Source organism: Lepus europaeus, chromosome 5, assembly GCF_033115175.1.
Source record: "Lepus europaeus isolate LE1 chromosome 5, mLepTim1.pri, whole genome shotgun sequence".
In the NCBI taxonomy this organism is placed as follows: Eukaryota; Metazoa; Chordata; class Mammalia; order Lagomorpha; family Leporidae; genus Lepus; species Lepus europaeus.
In genome coordinates, this window is record NC_084831.1 from 108,592,266 (window position 1) to 108,612,787 (window position 20,522).

Sequence of the window (20,522 nt, forward strand, 5' to 3'; positions counted from 1 at the left end):
GCACTTGGGCCATCCTCCACTGCCTTCCCGGGTCATAGCAGAGAGCTGGCCTGGAAGAGGGGCAACCGGGATAGAATCCGGCACCTCAACAGGGACTAGGACCCGGTGTGCCAGCGCCGCAAGGTGGAGGATTAGCCTGTTAAGCCATGGCACCAGCCATAATTCAATTCCATAAATGTACTCCTAAGCTGGTCATATATTCTTTTTTTTTTTTAATTTTTTTATTTATTTATTTTTTGACAGGCAGGATGGATAGTGAGAGAGAGACAGAGAGAAAGGTCTTCCTTTTTGCCGTTGGTTCACCCTCCAATGGTCGCTGCGGCCGGCGCATCTTGCTGATCCGAAGCCAGGAGCCAGGTGCTTCTCCTGGTCTCCCATGTGGGTGCAGGGCCCAAGCACTTGGGCCATCCTCCACTGCCTTCCCGGGCCACAGCAGAGGGCTGGCCTGGAAGAGGGGCAACCGGGATAGAATCCGGTGCCCCAACCGGGACTAGAACCTGGTGTGCCGGCGCCGCAAGGCAGAGGATTAGCCTGTTAAGCCATGGCGCCGGTCTTTTTTTTTTTTTTTTTTTTTTGACAGGCAGAGTGGACAGTAGAGAGAGAGAGACAGAGAGAAAGTTCCTCCTTTTTGCCGTTGGTTCACCCTCCAATGGCTGCCGTGGTAGGCGCGCTGCGGCCGGCGCACCATGCTGATCCGAGGGCAGGAGCCAGGTACTTATCCTGGTCTCCCATGGGGTGCAGGGCCCAAACACTTGGGCCATCCTCCACTGCACTCCCTGGCCACAGCAGAGAGCTGGCCTGGAAGAGGGGCAACCAGGACAGGATCGGTGTCCCGACCGGGACTAGAACCTGGTGTGCCGGCGCCGCAAGGCGGAGGATTAGCCTATTGAGCCGTGGTGCCGGCCCATATATTCTAAGAAAATGTTATTTGTGGTATCTCTCAAATTGTGAGCTTTAATGTATTGCCATATTTAATTTCCGAAAGCTAGGCAGAATAAGGTTTTATAAGAGATTACACATAGGGATATACAGTATTATTTTGCACTAAATCAATCCTTTGAAATCTCCTGCTGAAATAAGAATTAATGGAGTACTCTAAAACGATGCATATGCAGAAATACATCTCAAATAACCCAAAAGTCCTGTACACATCCAAAGCGAGAACCAGTTAGTCTGGAAACACTAAGAGCTAATTTCCTGCTCACATCTTATGTTGATAGACAATATTAGCCTATCACAAACCCTTATTTCAACTTTACTACTAGCAGGATAGGATTCTATATACACCACGTTAAAGACAGTCCAAGGTGCCCATTAACTTTCAGTTGCTTTAAAACATAATAACCTATTTTGTCACTGAACTTCCCACATCTCTGCCACCACACCCTTGACCCAAATCAGCAAAAACACTTACAGTCACTGTCACATTCCTTCCTTTCACACAGATGCTTCACTCTTTCAGGCCCATACACTGCTTCCTCAAATGTAAAATTTGGCACAAGACCTTTCCTACCAGCTGGGTAAAGACCCAATCTCAAGTTCTACTGCATACTGGATATAAATAGCAACTGGTTCAAAACTTCCTGAGGCAGGGGTCATCCTTCCGGAGCACTGTCTGTGTGGCCTTGATTAAATAACAGGCAGGAAGATATCTGAGCCTAGCTCCGTCAGGACAGCTGACGAAAACTGATACACACACACACACACACATTTTCTTGGCAGAGAAACTACTCATCAAGACTTCTATCAATTTTCATTTAAGCCATTACCACAAGCCTATAGGAAAGCTGTGCCAGCAACAAAACTTTGTTGATGGTCTGATGCAAAGAAAATCATCCTTTAAAAAAAAAAAAAAAAGATTTACTTATTTATCTGAAAGGCAGAGTTACAGAGACAGAGGCTGGACTAAACCAAAGCCAGGAGCCAGAAGCTTCTTCCTGGTCTCTAACATAAGTGCAGGGGCCCAGCATTTGAGCCATCTGCTGCTGCTTTCCTAGGCGCATTAGCAGGAAGCTGGATGGGAAGCAGAGCAGCTGGGACTTGAACCTGTGCTGGCACTGTAGGTAGCAGTGTAGCTCACAGGGCCACAATGCTGTTTCCCTCTATTATTATTAATTTTCATCTTATTTGAAAGGAAGAGAGAAAGAGAACGACATTGATTTTCCATCTTATGGCTCACTCCTCAAATGTCTGCAACAGCAGACATGGAGCAGGCTGAAGCAAGGAGCCCAGACTCCATTTGAGTTTCCCACACTGGTGGCAGAGCCATCAAATGCTTCCTCCCAGGGTGTGCATTAGCAGGAAGTTGGATGGGATGCAGAGCAGCTGGAACTCAAACCCGGCACTCTGGAGGGATACAAGCATCCCAAGAGATGACTTAAAATGCCCACCCTGCAAAATTTTTTTTGTGGCAAAATAAACTTATTTTTGAATTCCATTTTTCATGAAATTCTTAAAATACCTTTGTATATAAAATAAACGCTTTCAGATATTTAATAACAGACAGGTCAGGTCTGTGAGCCCTGCAAGAAATGAGAAAGTGAGGCAGGCCCTAGGATGGCCCAGCTTTCTTCCTGGAGACTTTCAAGAAAGGTGTGCTGAAATAAGGAACCCAAACAGAGTATAATCATGTTGTGGAGCTGAGGATAAAGAGACTGGAGTTTGGAAAGGCTGAGGCAGATATAATTTCCAGGGAAGGCTGAAAAGAGAGGAGAGAGCAACTCAAAGAAAAAATCTATATAGGGTCAAGAAATCTATACAGGGTCTCCTTGAATCTCTGGCTGAATACAACTGCTAAGGCAAAAGTTAATACTACATGAGGCCGGAGGACAAACAACTAACGGGAAAAAAACAACTAGGGGGAACTATAAACTAACTAACATCCCAAGTTCACACAAGTCTGAGAAATGTTCAGATTTCAGTAATAAGCAAGGGAACAAATCACCGAACAGCCAGGTAATCTAGCATGGACACCACGAGTTCATGGCCTACAAGTAAGGCTTAACTAGTTCTGGAGAGAAGACTACTTTAGCACCACACGAACAAGGTTTAAGCTGATTCCTACCCAGAAAAGGTAATAATCTTTCCATGAAGACAAAAAACTTAAGACACTCAAAAATGTAACACTGTACACTGCTTAGTGTCCTATCTAAATTATTTAACATGCAAAGAAGCCTGAGACTCATAACCAGGAGAAAGATCAGTCAGTAGGACAAGAACCAAAACTGATAGACTTGATGGAGTTAGCAGACAAGACTTCAAGTTAGCTTTTAAAAATATATTCATAAACTTAAAGAAACAAATATTTCAAGTAATAATGGATGATTTTCTAAATTTGATTTAAACCCTAAACCCACAGATCCAAGTAGCTCAATAAACCTCAACATTATAAATACAAGGAAGGCAACAACAAAGCAAACCACAATCAAGTTGCTAAACCCCAGTGATACAGAGAAAATTCTTAAGAAATGGCTGGAGGAAAAAAAAAATACATATTACATAAGGGAAACTAGGTATGCCAGAAAAAAATGGAAGATGTTTAAGTTTTTGGGAGAAAAACAATGAATCTAGAACTCTAGACATTTCCTTCAAAATGAAGGCAAAACAAAGACTTTCAGTGAAACAAAAGCTCTGAGAATTTGTCAACAGCACCTAGGGCCCATGAAATAATTTGCAGGTCCAAGACAAACTGAAAACATTGTTCAAAAGGTAGGGAAAGCAGCTTTAACATAAAGCGTTTTCCTCTCTTTTGCAGACTCAACTGGCTATAATGTTGCATTTAAGTAAAAACCAAAATGTATTGCCATAAATTTTACCAATCATTTTGATATTAAACAATGTTCATTTAAAATGAAACCATCAGCATGTAACTTGTATGCACAATTACCGAAGGTAAACAATTTCTATTTGGCTTGTTCCAACGGGTATCTAGAGCTGGCCAGCAGAGACAAACACAAGTCAGCATTAGGATGGTTAGAAGGAGGAGGAAGACAAGCCCCTCCCAGGCATGGAGTCAGACAAGAGAAAGTTCTCAGGCCTAGCAATAATTGTGGGGTGAGTGTAGATCCTCATTAGAATTTGGGACCTCAACCCTGCGATATGGGGCATGTACTTAGATCTAATAGCTACCTTAATCTCCCTTCTGTCAGTCATCAAAGTAATATCCCATGATCTGGCTAGGGCAGGACCTGGAAAGTTCAGTCATATGTTTCCCCATCCCATAGGTCTGTTGCTGCAATCCATGATAGACAGATGACCCCCAAAGATCTTTAAACCTCTACCCAGAACACACTTGGAACCTAGATCAGATACAGGCAAGAAGACTGCCTCTGCAAAGGCAGGGCCTTTGCCTAGCTGCCCACCAGACACACATGATGTTGCCAGCTGGGGGCCAGACAGCCATTGTCAAGCCCTGCCCCAAGACCCCATGGGCATGTATACCCAACCTCAACCCTCACATGCCCAGACTTCTTAGGGACAGCAGTGGTTGCAGGGGGTTTGGGGGAACCAGGCAGGGCCAGGAGTACTAGGGGACTAGAGACAGAGTATCTGAGAACCCATTACTGGGAGGTAGGCATGAGGCTAGATCATGTGTGAATCGAGGTTTCAAGCCTCTGGTGCACACTCCATTGCCCCATCAGGCCTCATTTTTTTTTTTTTTTAAAGATTTATTTTATTTATTTGAAAGACAGAGTTACAGAGAGAGGTAGAGACAGAGAGAGAGGACTTAGATCCGATGGTTCACTCCCAGATGGCCGCAATAGCCGGAGCTGCTCCGATCTGAAGCCAGGAGCCAGGAGCTTCTTCTGGGTCTCCCATATGGGTGCAGGGGCCCAAGGACTTGGGCCAACTTCCACTGCTTTCCCAGACCATAGCAGAGAGCTGGATCAGAAGAGGAGCAGCCGGGACTAGAACCAGCACCCATATGGGATGCTGGCGTTTCAGGCCAGGACTTTAACCCACTGCGCCACAGCACTGGCCCCAGGCCTCATTTATAAAACACAAACTCAAAGATAAAATTATTAGGAATTTCAAGATAGCTACCACAGAACATAAAACCCCACAGGCCCCTTTGAATGTAGGGTCTTATGTAACTGGATCATATGCCAAGAAAATGATTCTGTTTACACCATATGAAATGTTAAAGAAAGTTCTTCAGGGCTGGCCTGAGGCGCCGGCATCCCATATGGGCGCCGGTTTTAGTCTTGGCTGCTCCTCGTCTGATGCAGCTCTCTGCTATGGCCCAGGAAAGCAGTAGAAGATGGCCCAGGTGTTTGGGCCCTGCATCTGCATGGGAGACCAGGAAGAAGCTCCTGGCTCCTGGCTTCGGATCAGCACAGCTCTGGTCATTGTGGCCATCTGGGGAGTGAACCAGCAGATGGAAGACCTCTCTCTCTGTCTCTACCTCTCTCTGTAGCTCTGGTTTTCAAATAAATAAAATAAATCTTTTAAAAATATTTATTTATTTGAAAGCCAGAGCAACAGATAGAGAAGTAGAGACAGAGAGAGAAATCTTCCATCTACTAGTTCACTCCCCCTAAATTGCTGAAATGGCCAGGGCTGGGCAGGGCTGAAGCCAGGAGCCAAGAGCTTCATCCAGGTCTCTCATCTGGGTGCACGGGTCTGAGCACTTGGGGCATCTTCTGCTTTCCCAGGCACATTAGTAGGAAGCTGGATCTGAAATAAAGCATCTGTGACTTGAACCAGTGCCCACATGGAATGCTGGCGTGGCAGGCAGCGGCTTAACCTGCTATACCTCGATGTCAGTCCCAGATACCTTCCATAGTCAAATTGCTGCTTTTTAAATCTTGACAATAGTTGAGCTGGAAATAACATGGCTGCAATTTCAGATATTTTTGGTTCACCTTATTCAATTCTGGCAGAGCATCATTGCACAAATCTGTGGGACTAGGCAATCTCCAACTCCACCCCCACTGCCCTTCTGCAATGCTGCTTTCTTAGCAAAAACTGAGAGGAGGCGGACACGGTAGATAATTCCTGGGCCAACTGGTTTGTTTTTGCATTTGGGATTCTTCCAGATTCTAATCTGTATTCTAATTCCCACAATTCACACTACTAGGGAAGGCTTGACTGATTTCCATTTCCCTTGACTCTAACACCATCTATGGTGAGGACTACCTTTATCCAGGCCAAGTGCTGGCTTCAAGGTAAAAAAACTGCTTTGAATCTCTATTCACATAAGAAGGGCTCACTTCACTTTGTAATTCGGTTTATCAGTTTCTTTGTGTCCACTGATATTCACTAGCCCCAGGAAAATATATGACTTTTCTTTCTTTTCCTTTCCCTTCTTTCTTTTCTTCCTTCCCTCTTTGCTTATTTCCTTCCTTCTTTCTTTGAAGGCACAGAGACAGTTGGAGATCTTCCACCTCCTGGTTCACTCCTCAAATGCCTGCAACAGCCAGGGCTATGCCAGGCCAAAACCAGGAGTCAGGAATTAGGAACTCAAGCCAAGTCTCCAATGTAGTAGCAAGGATCCAAGAACCTGAAGCATCACCTGCTGCCTCCTAGGGTGTGTATTAGCAGGAAGCTGGATGGGAAACAGAGGCAGGACTAGAAGCAGATACTTAGATATGGGATGTGGGCATCCCAAGTGGCATCTTAACCCCTGCACTGTGTGCCCACCTCATTATTTAAATAGTGTATGTGTATGGCTGTCAGTACACAGTCTTGCCAAATTTAACCTCCTAAATGTCTGTCTCACTCTTAATTTCTAACCTCATTACAATTACCTTAATTTATGCTCTTACCATTCTTCTGCTAGCACTACTATACATAGCCTCTTTTGTGGTCTACCTTCCTCCAATCTCAATCCTATGCCAATATCATTGCCACAGTGCTATTCCTAAAACTTAGATACAGGTCACAAACCAGTAAAAACTCTTTAAGAGAGATCCATTATTTACCAAAGTGGTTAGCAAAACATACTGCCAAGGAACAATGGACTTTCAAGAACTGGAGCAAGGGTCTGCTATCAAAATTGAGTAATACTCCCCCTTACCAGTTTGCAATTACATTGGTGGACATAAACCCCTCCATATAGTCACCACTCTGCATCTGTGAAGTCAAACAACCACAGATTACACAAAATATTTTTGCTCATAAATACCCTCTGGCTTAAATGATAAAATATTTTAATATTTCATGATGTACTGAGATAAAGTCCATATTCCTTAATACAAGATCTTTTACTTTCTGATTCTAGCTTTAACTCCTACCACTTGCCTTACTCACTTGTTAAATACATTCCAATAACACCAAATAATTTGCAACTACTAGCAGATCAAGGCTAGAATGGTGGAGTAATACAGAGTTAAAATACTATCAGATTTGCTTCTTGGCTACATACCTTTGTCAAGTTACTTAACCCTTTTCAGGTTAAGTATGATCACAACGATTATAACATAGATAATACTATGTATTTTACATGAGACAGGCATATACTGCTCAATTTAATAACTCATCTAATCCTTAAAAAAACTCCATGAGTTCAATATTGTTACCCTCATCATACAATGCAGAAATGAGGAACTTGGTGCCAGCGTTGTGGCACAATGGGTTCTGTGGCCTGCAACACCAACATCTCATCAGGGAGCATTGGTTAAGTCTCAGCTGCTGTGCTTCTGATCCATCTTCCTGCTACTGTGCCTGGGAAAAGTAGTAGAATCTGGTCCAAGTGCTTGGGCCTCTGCCCCCTTGTGGAAGACCTAGATGGAGTTCCAGGCTCCTGGCTTCTGCCTGGCCCAGCCCCAGCCATTGCAGTCATTTGGGGAGTGAACAAGCAGATTGAAGATCACTTTCTGTCTCTCCCTCTATGTCTGTAACTCTGCCTTTCAAATAAATGAAATAAGTCTTAACACCAGTGGCACTGGCATCCCATACGGGTGCTGGTTCAAGTCCCAACTGTTCCACTTCTGATCCAGCTCTCTGCTAATGGCCTGGGAAAGGAATGGAAGATAGCTCAAGTGTAGGCCGGCGCCGTGGCTTAACAGGCTAATCCTCCGCCTTGCGGCGCTGGCACACCGGGTTCTAGTCCTGGTTGGTGCGCCAGATTCTGTCCCGGTTGCCCCTCTTCCAGGCCAGCTCTCTGCTATGGCCCGGGAAGGCAGTGGAGGATGGCCCAAGCCCTTGGGCCCTGCACCCGCATGGGAGACCAGGAGAAGCACTTGGCTCCTGGCTTCGGATCAGCGAGATGCGCCGGCTGCGGCGGCCACTGGAGGGTGAACCAACGGCAAAAAGCAAGACCTTTCTCTCTGTCTCTCTCTCACTATCTACTCTGTCAAAAAAAAATAAAAATTAAAAAAAAAAAAAAAGATAGTTCAAGTGCTCGGGCTATTGCACCCATGTGGGAGACCTGGAAGAAGCTCCTGGCTCCTGGCTTTGGATCAGCCTGGCTCTGACTATTGTGGTCATTTGGGGAGTGAACCAGTGGATAGAAGACCTCACTCTCTTTGTCTCTCCCTCTCTCCATCTGTAACTCTGACTCTCAAAGAAATAAATCTTCAAAAAATTTCTATTAAGTATATTCATATTGATATGAATATATTAATTTGTAATTCATCTGGATAAATTTTTAATAAAGCCCACAGGAATAAACCTTGCATAAAATTCTTCACGGATTTTAACTGTCAATATTTTAATACACATGATAAAAGATCGAACCAATAAAGAAAAAAGTAAATGTGAAACTAGCTTCTACTTTTTAAATTTTTATCATCTTACTTGCTCCTTGAATAACAAATCTTCAAAGCAGCAGATACAGGATATCAGCCTTTTATCTCCTCCTATCAGAGGAAACAGACTTTTAAGTCACTAAAATGGTTCCCAAAATAGCAAAGAAACTTTTTAAAAAATCATACTATTACTCATAATACACAGCATAAATTTCTCAGGCCATTATTGTGCCTAACTGCAAAGCAAGAATTAAGAGAGATTCCCCAGCCGGCATTGTGGTATAGCAGGTAAAGCCGCCGCCTGCAATGTGCCTGGCTGATCCACTTCCGATCCAGCTTCCTGCTAAAAGCCTGGGAAAGCAACAGAAGATGGCCCACGCCCTTGGGACCCTGCACCCACATGGGAGACCTGAAAGAAGCTCCTGGCTTCAGCTTGGCCCAGCCTTGACCACTGAGGTCATCTGGGGAGCGAACCAGTGAACAGAAGATCTCTGTAACTCTTTCAAATAAATAAATCTTTTTTAAAAAAAGATTCCTCAAAAATTTATTTTTTTCAAAGCTCTATCCAGTCTGTTGAGACATTTGTTATGGAACTTTTTAACATTTTTAATTTATAAAATTTCTTTTCTTTTCTTTTTTATTTGAAAGGCAAAGAGACAGAGATCTTCCATCCACTGGTTGCTTCCCAAATGCCCACAACAGCCAGGGGTGGGTCAGGCTGAAGCCAGGAGCCTGCAACTCATACTGGATTTCCTGCATGGGTGGCAGGAACCCAAGTACTTGAATAATCATCTCTACCTCCCAGGGTGCACACTAGTGGGAAGCTGGATGGGAAGTGGTGTAGCCAAGACTCAATCCAGGCACTCTAATATGGGATGTGGGAGCCCCAAACACTGACTTCATTGCTGTGTCAAATGCCTGCCTCAAAGTTTTTTAAATGAAAGCATTAAACATTGATAGTTGATATAAATACATGTCATATTCTGAATTTTGAAGCATAAATCTAAGACTAAAAACAATGTTAACTTTGTGTTACATGGTTAATTATCCATATTGTTTATAAAACCATGGAAATGACATTTCCTCTTCGTTGCTGTTCACTGATTCTAACACATACCACTGGAGGCTTTATTTACCAGTCAAGTGATCCTTGGAGTTAGCCCCACACAATGGTGATTCCTGTTGGCTTTACCTTCAAAACATACCTCAAACTCTGACCACTTACCATCTTCACTGTTAACACCTAATCCAGGTCATCATCATTTTCCTTCTAATTTTCCATTTCTATTCCATTTTCATCTTCCCTGCTCTTCCTATCTAAAATAAGATTTCTTTCCCCATGATTCTCTATGCCTTTACTTTGCTGTATATTCTCCATTTATCTGAAATTTTATTACTTTAATTGATAGGATAGAAACAGGATTCACAAAATCAAGCCCCTCCTGATCTGACCTGACCTGTTTCTATCTCCCATTTGTGCAACCCATCTCCCACTCCCTGGCAGCTCCACCCAGCTTCAAACCCATCTGCATTCTATGTATTTGCTTATTTATAAATTATAGTATATACAACTATAAGAATATCAAATACAGAAAACACATAAAACCTAATTAAATGAGCGAAGTCATTGACATATGGACAGCACTGATGCTTTCCCGAATGAGGGAAGCCAAAGGCGCCTAGCAGTGAAGGGCAGAAAAGCTCTACAAGCAGGAGGAAAGAAGAATGCAACTGAAAACTGTTGCTCTCAGTTAAGTATCAAGGACGCTAGAAACCACAAAAGTAGCTGTGCTTCTGCTGCAACTGGACCTTAACCTAATGTTCCAGCCAGTAACTAGCATAGAGACAACCTAGGTATAGTTACTCAAACTGTACTATATCCAGAAATACACCAATTATAAGAGGCTATATGGGGCCGGCGCCGAGACTCAATAGGCTAATCCTCCGCCTTGCGGCGCCGGCACACTGGGTTCTAGTCCCGGTTGCCCCTCTTCCAGGCCAGCTCTCTGCTGTGGCCCAGGAGTGCAGTGGAGGATGGCCCAAGTGTTTGGGCCCTGCACCTGCATGGGAGACCAGGAGAAGCACCTGGCTCCTGGCTTCGGATCAGCGCAGTGCGCCAGCCGCAGCACATTGGCCGCAGCAGCCGTTGGAGGGTGAACCAACAGCAAAGGAAGACCTTTCTGTCTGTCTCTCTCTCTCACTGTCCACTCTGCCTGTCAAAAAAAAAAAAAATAATAATAATAATAATAATAATAAAAGAGGCTATATGGAGCCATTGGGGAAATATGCTTTAAATAAAGTAGAAAAAGAACTAACTCTACAAACTAGTTTCTTATACCCATAAAGGCAGCCAAGTTGTTGTTGTTGTTGTTGTTGTTTTTTTTATCAGTATTTATAGAAAAATTCCAGGGGCCAGCGCTGTGGCGCAGCGGGTTAACACCCTGGCCTGAAGCGCTGGCATCTCATATGGGCACCAGTTCTAGTCCTGGCTGCTCCTCTTCTGATCCAGCTCTCTGAAATGGCCTAAGATAGCAGTGGAAGATGGCCCAAGTCCTTGGGCCCCTGCACCCACGTGGGAGACCCAGAAGAAGCTTCTGGCTCCTGGCTTCAGATTGGAGCAGCTCCGGCCATTGCAGCCAATTGGGGAGTGAACCATCGGATGGAAGACCTCCTCTCTCTCTCTCTCTCTCTGTAACTCTGATTTTCAAATAAATAAAAAAAATTTTTTGAAAAGAAAAGAAAAGAAAAATTCCAAATCTCTAAGAATGGGGCAGGGGTTTTGGCCTACTGGCTAAGCCATTGGTTAGGATGCCTGCGTCCCACATCAGAGAGCCTGGGTTTCCTTCCTGGCTCCAGCTCCTTACTCCAACTTCTTGCTAATGTATATCCTGGGAAGCAGTAGTGATGGCTCAAGTAATTGGGTCCCTGTCACCCATGCAGGAGTTCTGGATTGCATTCTCAGCTCTCCTCTTTCCCCTCTCCCCACCCCTGTGGGCACTGTGTCTCTGGGCTCAGTCAAATGAAAAAGAAAATTCCCAAGAATGTGAAAATAGGCTCTTTAGCCAGACACAGTGATTAGCATTTAAGAGATAATTCTGATTTCCACAGAGTTACTTTGGAGCCTACAGACCAAAATAGACTAGGAAATTAGATTCATAGGATCCCAGTGCTGTGCTAGTGAATTATCTGTTTCCTACATTAGGAGTATGGAGACCAAACTCCCAGCAACTCCTCCCTCATACTATATGTCTTCATTATAAACATAGGAATTTGGGGAAATGCATATTCCATTTTTAATGTTAGAGGTATAAAATTATTTCACTCAATGAAATATATGTATTTTAAATGCAGCAGAATAAAGACAAGCAATATCATCATTGTCCTGGCTATAGAGGAGGAGAACAGTTTAATTTGTACAATGGGCACTCTGTCAAGGTTACAAATGTCTAGCAGATCAACAGGATGAAAATCCACTGCCCAACTTTCTAACACTCTGTTGGTTTCTCAAGTCTTTTAGTTGGTTTCTAAGTCACCTCTTCCTGCTATTAGGTAATGTTTGTGAAAGGTAATGATTGCAAAATTAATTTGTGCAAACTAATGTTCTTTTATAATAGAACCTCTGCTATAACATATATGCTAATTAATATACTAATCAAACCACATTCTTGAACTGAAACATAATAATGATAAAAGACTACTGGTGTTAACAAATAAATTAACATTTTACCAAATACTAATATTTTAAAGATGTGCAACTGGATATACCTAAGGAAAAAAAATTCAGTCTTTTTTTTTTTTTTTTTTGACAGGCAGAATGGACAGTGAGAGAGAGAGAGAGACAAAGAGAAAGGTCTTCCTTTTGCCATTGGTTCACCCTCCAATGCCAGCTGCGGCCAGTGCACTGCGCTGATCTGAAGCCAGGAGCCAGGTGCTTCTCCTGGTCTCCCATGCGGGTGCAGGGCCCAAGGACCTGGGCCATCCTCCACTGCATTTCCGGGCCACAGCAGAGAGCTGGCCTGGAAGAGGGGCAACCAGGACAGGATCTGGCACCCTGACCGGGACTAGAACCCAGTGTGCCAGCGCCGCAGGCAGAGAATCAGCCTATTGAATCACGGCGCCAGCCTAGAGTCTTTAAAATAGAGAAAAATATATAATCTAGCCCCAAAGTTAAAAAATATTTTTCACATAGTCAGAAGATATAATGTATTGTCCACAGGCCTCTTGCATAAAGAAGGCTATCAGTTAACAGAATAGCACTTAAAGTCATTTTTTTAAAAAGATTTATTTATTTGAAAGAGTTGCACAGAGAAGGAGAGGCAGAGAGAGAGAGAGATCTTCCATCCACTGGTTCACTCCCCAGATGGCCACAATGCCCAGAGCTGCACCAATTCGAAGCCAGGAGCCTGGAGCTTCTTCTAGGTCTCCCACACGGGTGCAGGAGCCCAAGGACTTGGGCCTTCTTCTACTGTTTTCCCAGGCCATAGCAGAGAGCTGGATCAGAAGTGGAGCACCTGGCACTGCAGGTGGCGGCTTTACCTGCTATGCCACAGTGCCAGCCCCTTAAAGTCATTTGATAGCATGACTGGGTTCAAAGCAATCCACTTGGACTAATTTTGCTTTTTTTTTTTCCTAATTGTTTATACAATCCCTCCCTTTTGACTTATTTATTTATTTGAAGGGCAGAATTACAGAAAGAGAAGGAGAGACAGAGATATCGGTTCACTTCCCAAATGACTCAACAGCCAGGCCTGGGCCAGGCCAAAGCCAGGAGCCAGGAGCCAGGAGCTTCTTCCAGGTCTCCACATGGGTGGCAGAGGCCCAAGGACTTGGGCCATCTTCTATTGTTTTCCCAGACACATTACCAGGGAGTTGGATCAGAAGTGGAGCAGCCAGACTTGAACCAGCACCCATATGGGATGCTGGTACTGCAGGCTATGGCTTAACCCGTTGTGTCACAACACCAACCCTAATTTTGTTCTTATAATATTTCTGATCAGCAGTAGACCTAATTACTGTACCAATATTTTTAGCAATAAGATATAAACAGAGAAATCAAGCAGGATCAGAAGAAATGTGTTTGTATGGTAATGTAATATTTTAAATGATATCATGAAATAATTATAGAGGTTGGCATTGTGGCACAGAGATTAAAGCCGCTGCCTGCAACACTGGCCTCCCATATGGATGCCTGTTCAAGTCCTGGCTGCTCTACTTCTGATACAGTTCCCTGCCTGGGTAAGCAGTAGAAGATGGCTCAAGTCCTTGAGGCCCTGCACCCATGTGGGAGACCCAGAAGAAGTTCCTGGCTCCTGGCTTCAGTCTGGCCCATCCCTGGTTGTTGTGGCCATTTGAGGAGTGAACCAATGGATGGAAGATCTGTCTCTCTCTCTCTGCCTCTTTATCTCTCTCTGTAACTGTGCCTTTCAAATAAATAAAATAAATCTTTAAAAAAATTAATGAACAGAGTGGAAGTTGAAATAAAGATTGCTGAAGAGCTAAAACCATGGCTTGTTCATCACTGGGACTTAATTACCCAATTACAGACAAAAACAGCTCTTTTATCTTCCTGCCAAGAACCATGGGGATTCCATTCTGGAGGATTATGCAGATTATCAGAAATCTCCTGGAAACACAGATAACTCAAAGTACGCTGTCACTGAAGCTGTGGCAGGGATAAAAGAATACCTCAATGGGCACTCAGCTGCTCAAGGAATCTGAGACCCCGGGATGCTGAACTCCTCGCAGAATGCCCTGATGCCCCTTATTCCAGGTGTCTGGAGTGCCACATATACTGCATTATTTGTGTGAACTGGAGCCATGTTGACCTATATGCCTCTGCATGAGAAGAGCCTTGCTTTATTACTGAATTATCGTCATGATTTCTTAAAGTACCTGGCAAAGAATTCCGCAACTGTGTTTAGCGCCAGTGATTATGAAGTGGCTCCTGCTCAGTACTACTGGAAAGCTGTGTGAGAGGCACGCATATCACTCACTAAGGAGTGCATCTCTGGAAACACATTTTTGTTCTTAGTCCTTCTCTTGTCCAAATGATGTACTTTGAAGATGATTGTGTATAACAGAATTGATGTTTGTTTTCTGTTTGATTTTAAACCGAGAAAATAAAGGGGGTTGTGGCTCCTTTTTCTTTTCTTACTTTCTCATTTCAAAGTTTCCAGAGTATTCAGTGATGGACAACAGAGGGACATTCTGAAGAGTGTTTTATTGCCTAGTTCACAAAGCTGCTTTTGAATGCTGGTGCAATATTCCTTTGACACCATGCACTTTTTTCCTCTTTTACAGGCAGAGTGGACAGTGAGAGAGAGAGAGAGAGAGAAAGAAAGGTCTTCCTTTGCCGTTGGTTCCCCCTCCAATGGCGCACCATGCCGGTCCGAGCCAGGAGCCAGGTGCTTCTCCTGGTCTCCCATGCGGGTGCAGGGCCCAAGGACCTGGGCCATCCTCCACTGCACTCCCGGGCCACAGCAGAGAGCTGGACTGGAAGAGGGGCAACCGGGACAGAATCTGGCGCCCTGACCGGGACTAGAACCCGGTGTGCCAATGCCGCAGGTCCAGGATTAGCCTATTAAGCCGTGGCGCCGGCCGACATCGTGCACTTTCACAGTATGTGTTAATGCTGTGTGACAATACGCTCTGATTGCTAGTGCCAAAGGTTCAATTCAGTGTATATAACTGAACACACTCATCCATTTATGTTTTTTTTTTCTTATGGTGCTTAAAGAGCCCATCCTTGGCAAGTCATTCATGTTGTTCCTTAGGCATTTTGTCTTTGCTCAAATTGTTGAAGAATGGCAGCTTGTGTCACGGCTTTTGTATTTGTGTCTAATGTATGTTTTAACACAATAGATGCAATGCACTGTGTAGCTACAGTTTTCTGGAAAAGTTGATCTTTCATGAATTGTTTTTCATATTTCCAATAATTTTTTCCTTTAAATAATAAAAAAAAAAAAACAGCTGAGCTTAATTGGTTAATTCAGTTACCCTAGGGAACACAAGCCTAGTTCTGCTTTACTTCAAGTTCATGCATACAACCAGTAGGTGTTTATTGTTTGTGGCTAGACATAACAATAATATCAGCTAATATAACAGGATGTCAAATGCAACTGCTGTCTTCTCTGTATTTCAGCAGGGACCACAAAGTCCAAAATCAAAACAACAGGAGCCAAATATCCCCACCTTCTAAGAGAAGTGCAAAGCTTCCCAGGTGGGATGGCCAAGAACTGCCTCTGCAAATATCCATTCATTTACCCTTCTCAAGGCTATGTAGGAGAAGAATTGCAATTTATTCATTTGAGGATTACAAGGGATCTTCCTTAAAGAAACTAGATGGTGTGTATTTCCCTGCCTCCCATGGAGGCTGGGGGTGGGAGAGGCGTAGTTCTTCCTGTCTGCCTCAACCCCAAGGCTGGAACCTCGAGATAGCCACTAGAGTACAAGGGTAGGGAAGAACAAGGGACACCGTCACTGGTGTCTGACCTCTGCCTAGGCGACAAAAAGAGCTGGCTCGTGGCTCAATTTTAAAGACTGCCTAGGTACAAAAGGCAAATGAAAAGTTTCAGCATAAGACGATTTACAAAATGCCACAATCTAGAAAGGTATATACTCATTTAACTAACTTCAATAACAAGACACTTTGAGAATATCAATAAAGCAACATCAGAAACTATCCATATAATTAAATCAAATACATCTTAATCTTTTGATCTGATTATCCTTTAAAATCCCCTTTAAAATAGTAAAAAAAAAAAAAAAAAAAAAAAAAAAAAAAAAAAAACCTGTCACAAACTAGGACTTTTCAGTACTCAAACTGCTTCAAAATTGTTTTAACATAATCTAATTTTTTTAACCTAATTTTTAAATCACAAATTTAAACCGGGTCAAGTTCTTCTCAGCAAGACACTGGAAAACAAAGGCAACAAGTAGTTCTATTTAGTTCCAGAAACTGAATAGAAGCAATTTTTAAAATGTTTTAAATTACTACTACTAATTCTGAGAAAGTTTAAAAACAAAGAAAGGGAAATATACCAGTAAATCTATCACCTCCATCATAATCACTGGTTTATTTTGGCATATTTCTACCCTGTGTTTTTTCATAAGCATACTTTTACATAGTGTTATGTGTAATTGTATACCACTTTTTTTGATTCAGAGTTATATAAAAAGATGCAATTTTCAAGGGTTTCCCACTACAGACATAAAACAAACATTCACATCCATTGTACGTAATTTCCTACCTCATTCTAAAACTTAGAAGCTAGAAGACATATGTTTCTAAGTTTTCAAATCATATTCGCACTTGACAAAAGTAAAAGTGCATTCACATAATCATACAGGTAAGGAGAGTAACGAGAGAATCCTTGTATTTGGTAACAGATTCTGATTCCAAAAGGACAGTAAGAACAGATAACAGTTAAAACCTAGGGAGAAAGTAAGTGAGGAAATGGACAAAGTATGAATACCTATATTTGAAAGTCAGTAAAAGGGATACTAATAACAAAACATTCTTTTTTAAAGATTTATTTTTTAATTTTCATTTGAAAGGCAGAGTTAGAGAGAGAGAGGAGAGACAGAGTGATCTATATTGGGGGGAAAGCCTGTATTTTTAAAAACTGACAAAAAGCAGTAAGAAATATAATAACACAAGGAAAAGGGAGGGGAAGTTAAGTCTCAGTAGAAAGAGGGTTCACATGGTTCGCTTGGCAGTCTGAGAATGATAAAGTTGATGTGTAAATAATGAAGACCATCACCAAGCCAGCAGAGTTTGCTAATACTGATGTATTCCGTACAACTCCAGACCATTCAGGAACAAGGAGCATTAGGACCTTAACTACAAAAGACCTCCTACTACTGCCTTGTTAGGGATTTTCCCTCTCTGTACCCACGCCTGGACTAGCCCAACGTGACTGACAGGTGACCTTCTTGGGATGGCAGAAGTAATACTGCCATTTTGAGCGTGCTGTTCGAAAAATCCAACAGCACCTGTGCAGAACATTGAGCAGGTGCAGAAACCAAAGTACTGTGTATCAAGGGATGTCAGCCAGAACTGCAGACTGAGTGCAGACCGAAGCACTCTGTGCCAAGGAGAAAAGTCACACCTTCACAGTGCCATAAAAGTACCTGTTCCCTTGGAGCTCCCACTGGACCACCAGTCTCCTTCTACAATGTCTCCCATGTGTTTGAGCCCCCAGCAAAATAAACCTTGATTAGAGACTGGTGTTATGGCACTGCAGGTTAACTCACAGCTTGAGACATGGACTGGAGTACCAGTTTCTACTGATCGAGTTCCTCCTACTCCACTTCCAATCCAGCTAGTGTACCTGGGAAAGCAGATGACCCAAGTTCTTGGGTGCCCGCCATCCATGTGGGAGACCAGGATGAAGTTCCTGGTACTCAGCTTCAGCCTGTATCAGAAGCTGGCTGTTGTGGTGGTATGAGGAGTAAACCACCGGATGGAGGATTTCTGCCTCTCCTTTTCTGTCACTCTGCCTTTCAAATAAATAAATTGAAATATTAAAAAAAAAAAAACTTGTCTGGGTTGCACATTGGCCTCTTGTCAGTTTTTAAAAATATTTATTTATTTGATTGGGGCCGGCACTGTAGCACAGTGGGTTAATCCTCCGCCTGCGGTGCCGGCATCCCATATGGGCGCTGGTTCTAGTCTCGGCTGCTCCTCTTCCTGTCCAGATCTCTGCTATGGCCTAGGAAAGCAGTAGAGGATGGCCCAAGTCCTTGGGCCCCTGCATCCACATGGCAGACCCAGAAGAAGCTCCTGGCTCCTGGCTTCGGATCAGCGTAGCTCCGGCCGTTATTTGGGGAGTGAACCAGCGGAAAGAAGACCTTTCTCTCTGTCTCTCCCTCTCACTATATGTAACTCTCTCAAATAAATAAATCAAATATGTAAAAATATATTTACTTATTTGAAAGGCAGACTTATGGTGGGACGTGGAGAGAAAAAGAGAGAAAGATCTTCCATCCACTGGCTCATTCCCCAAATGGCCTCAATTGGTGGCACTGGGCCAGGCCAAAGCCTGGAACTCCATCTGAAGCTCCCACATTGGTGGCAGAGGCCCATGCACTCGGCCATCTTCTGTAGCTTTCCCAGGTGCATCAGCAGGGAGCTGGATCGGAAGTGGAACAGCAACAGCACTGGCATCTGAGGCAGCAGCTTAACCCACTATGCCACAAGGTCAGCCCTCCTCTTGTCAACTGCTATTTGCAAAGAAGCCAAAGAATCTGAGGTCAGTTAACAATACCATGTGATCTTATTGTGTGAAAATTAAAAATAACCATGTTCTGAGTTAGAGAAAAGGCCTGCTTAGTTGAGGATAAAACATTTCTAGGAGCGGCTCAGCAGCAAGCTGGGTAGTTACAGAAGATCAACAGACTATTCAGCTGAAGCTGGATCACGTGATTTATGGAGGGTCTGTTCTACGTGATTCTTCAACTCCGTTTTGAAGCGAGGCATAAGGAATGAACAAAGTACACAAGGGCCAAAGACAGGAAAACTAGAGATCAGCTCTACCTGCGGGGATGCTTTGCTTCTTAGTGTGCACAACAGGAGATCATGGGAGGCAAGGAACCTGGCGTTATGAGGAAGGCAAAATTAAAGTCTGGGACACTGGGGGAAGAAGAAAGATGTTTGTGGGGGAGAAACCCAGCCTGCGAAAGACACAAACAAAAAGAAAGCAGGAACACATACTATCTAAAAGGGAGGATCTGGAGTGAGCAATTACAATTTTGGGAGGAAGGACTGAGAATCAAGGACAGAGTGTCTAAGGGCAGCAACAGCAAAGGAGTCGATAGGCATGGTTTTATAAAATGCATACACAGACACGTGGCCCCTAAGGGCCTTGAACCTGCACTGTGGAGGAGACGGACCAACTACTGAGCCAAATCCTCCTTCTCTTGCACTACAGGTCAGTGTTTCATGAACTTTTTAAATTACAACCATGGTAAGAAATACATTTGCACACACACACAAAACACAAGTTTCACAAAACAATGACCACTCTTCCCACTTATGATAAAGCATAAGACAAAGTTAAAATATTACCATTATTTAAATACTTTGAAAATTCTAATAAATAATACAAAAATTAAGATTAGGAAAGATTCAACTTAATGAAATAGGTAATCTTTCCTGTTCATAAATTAATTCCAGTCTGGAAAGCACAGGACAATACTATGTACCCATGAGATTCATTACGGGTCTGTTTTATTCTTTTGCTTTTAACTGGACCAGGTTAGAAAACGCTAGCTGAAACAGTAAGTCACTATGAATGGCAAAAATGGCAATACACTTTTTCTAATTAACAACATGAGTTCTTTACTCAATATAAAATGATAAGCAACAGCATTTAATCATTCTTCAGAGTAAATGAAGAACTAAGTTGCAAGAACTCATTCATTTGTTTGGAGTACATATTTAATTCAATAAATGTGATGGAGTGGGGAGGTAAGTGGGTCTTTTAGCCAAAATATTTTCTAAAATGTTTCCAATTTTTCTTCAGGTTTGTGACACAGAAACAAAATGTAGCAATATCTCTATTTATTTATTCAAATATTTATACAGAGAGAGAAGAGAGAGAAGGAGAGGCAGAGAGAGAGAGAGAGCCAGAGGTCTTCCATCCCCTGGTTCACTCCCCAATTGGCCACAATGGCCGGAGCTGTACAGATCCAAAGCCAGGAGCCAGGAACCTCCTCCAGGTCTCCCACACAGGTTCAGGGGCCCAAGGTATTGAATTGGGCCATCTTTCACTGCTTTCCCAGGCCATAGTAGAGAGCTGGACCAGAAATGGAGCACTGGGGACTTTACCC

General features: G+C 43.2%; 1 protein-coding gene and 1 pseudogene across 2 annotated transcripts in view; one reads left to right on the plus strand and one right to left on the minus strand.

Moving 5' to 3' along the window:
- The window catches only part of DENND2C (DENN domain containing 2C), a 73,899-nt gene that overhangs the window by 39,669 nt on the left and 13,708 nt on the right, over positions 1-20,522 (minus strand). The window lies entirely within an intron of this gene.
- On the plus strand, positions 14,147-14,663 carry LOC133760918 (mortality factor 4-like protein 1; annotated as a pseudogene).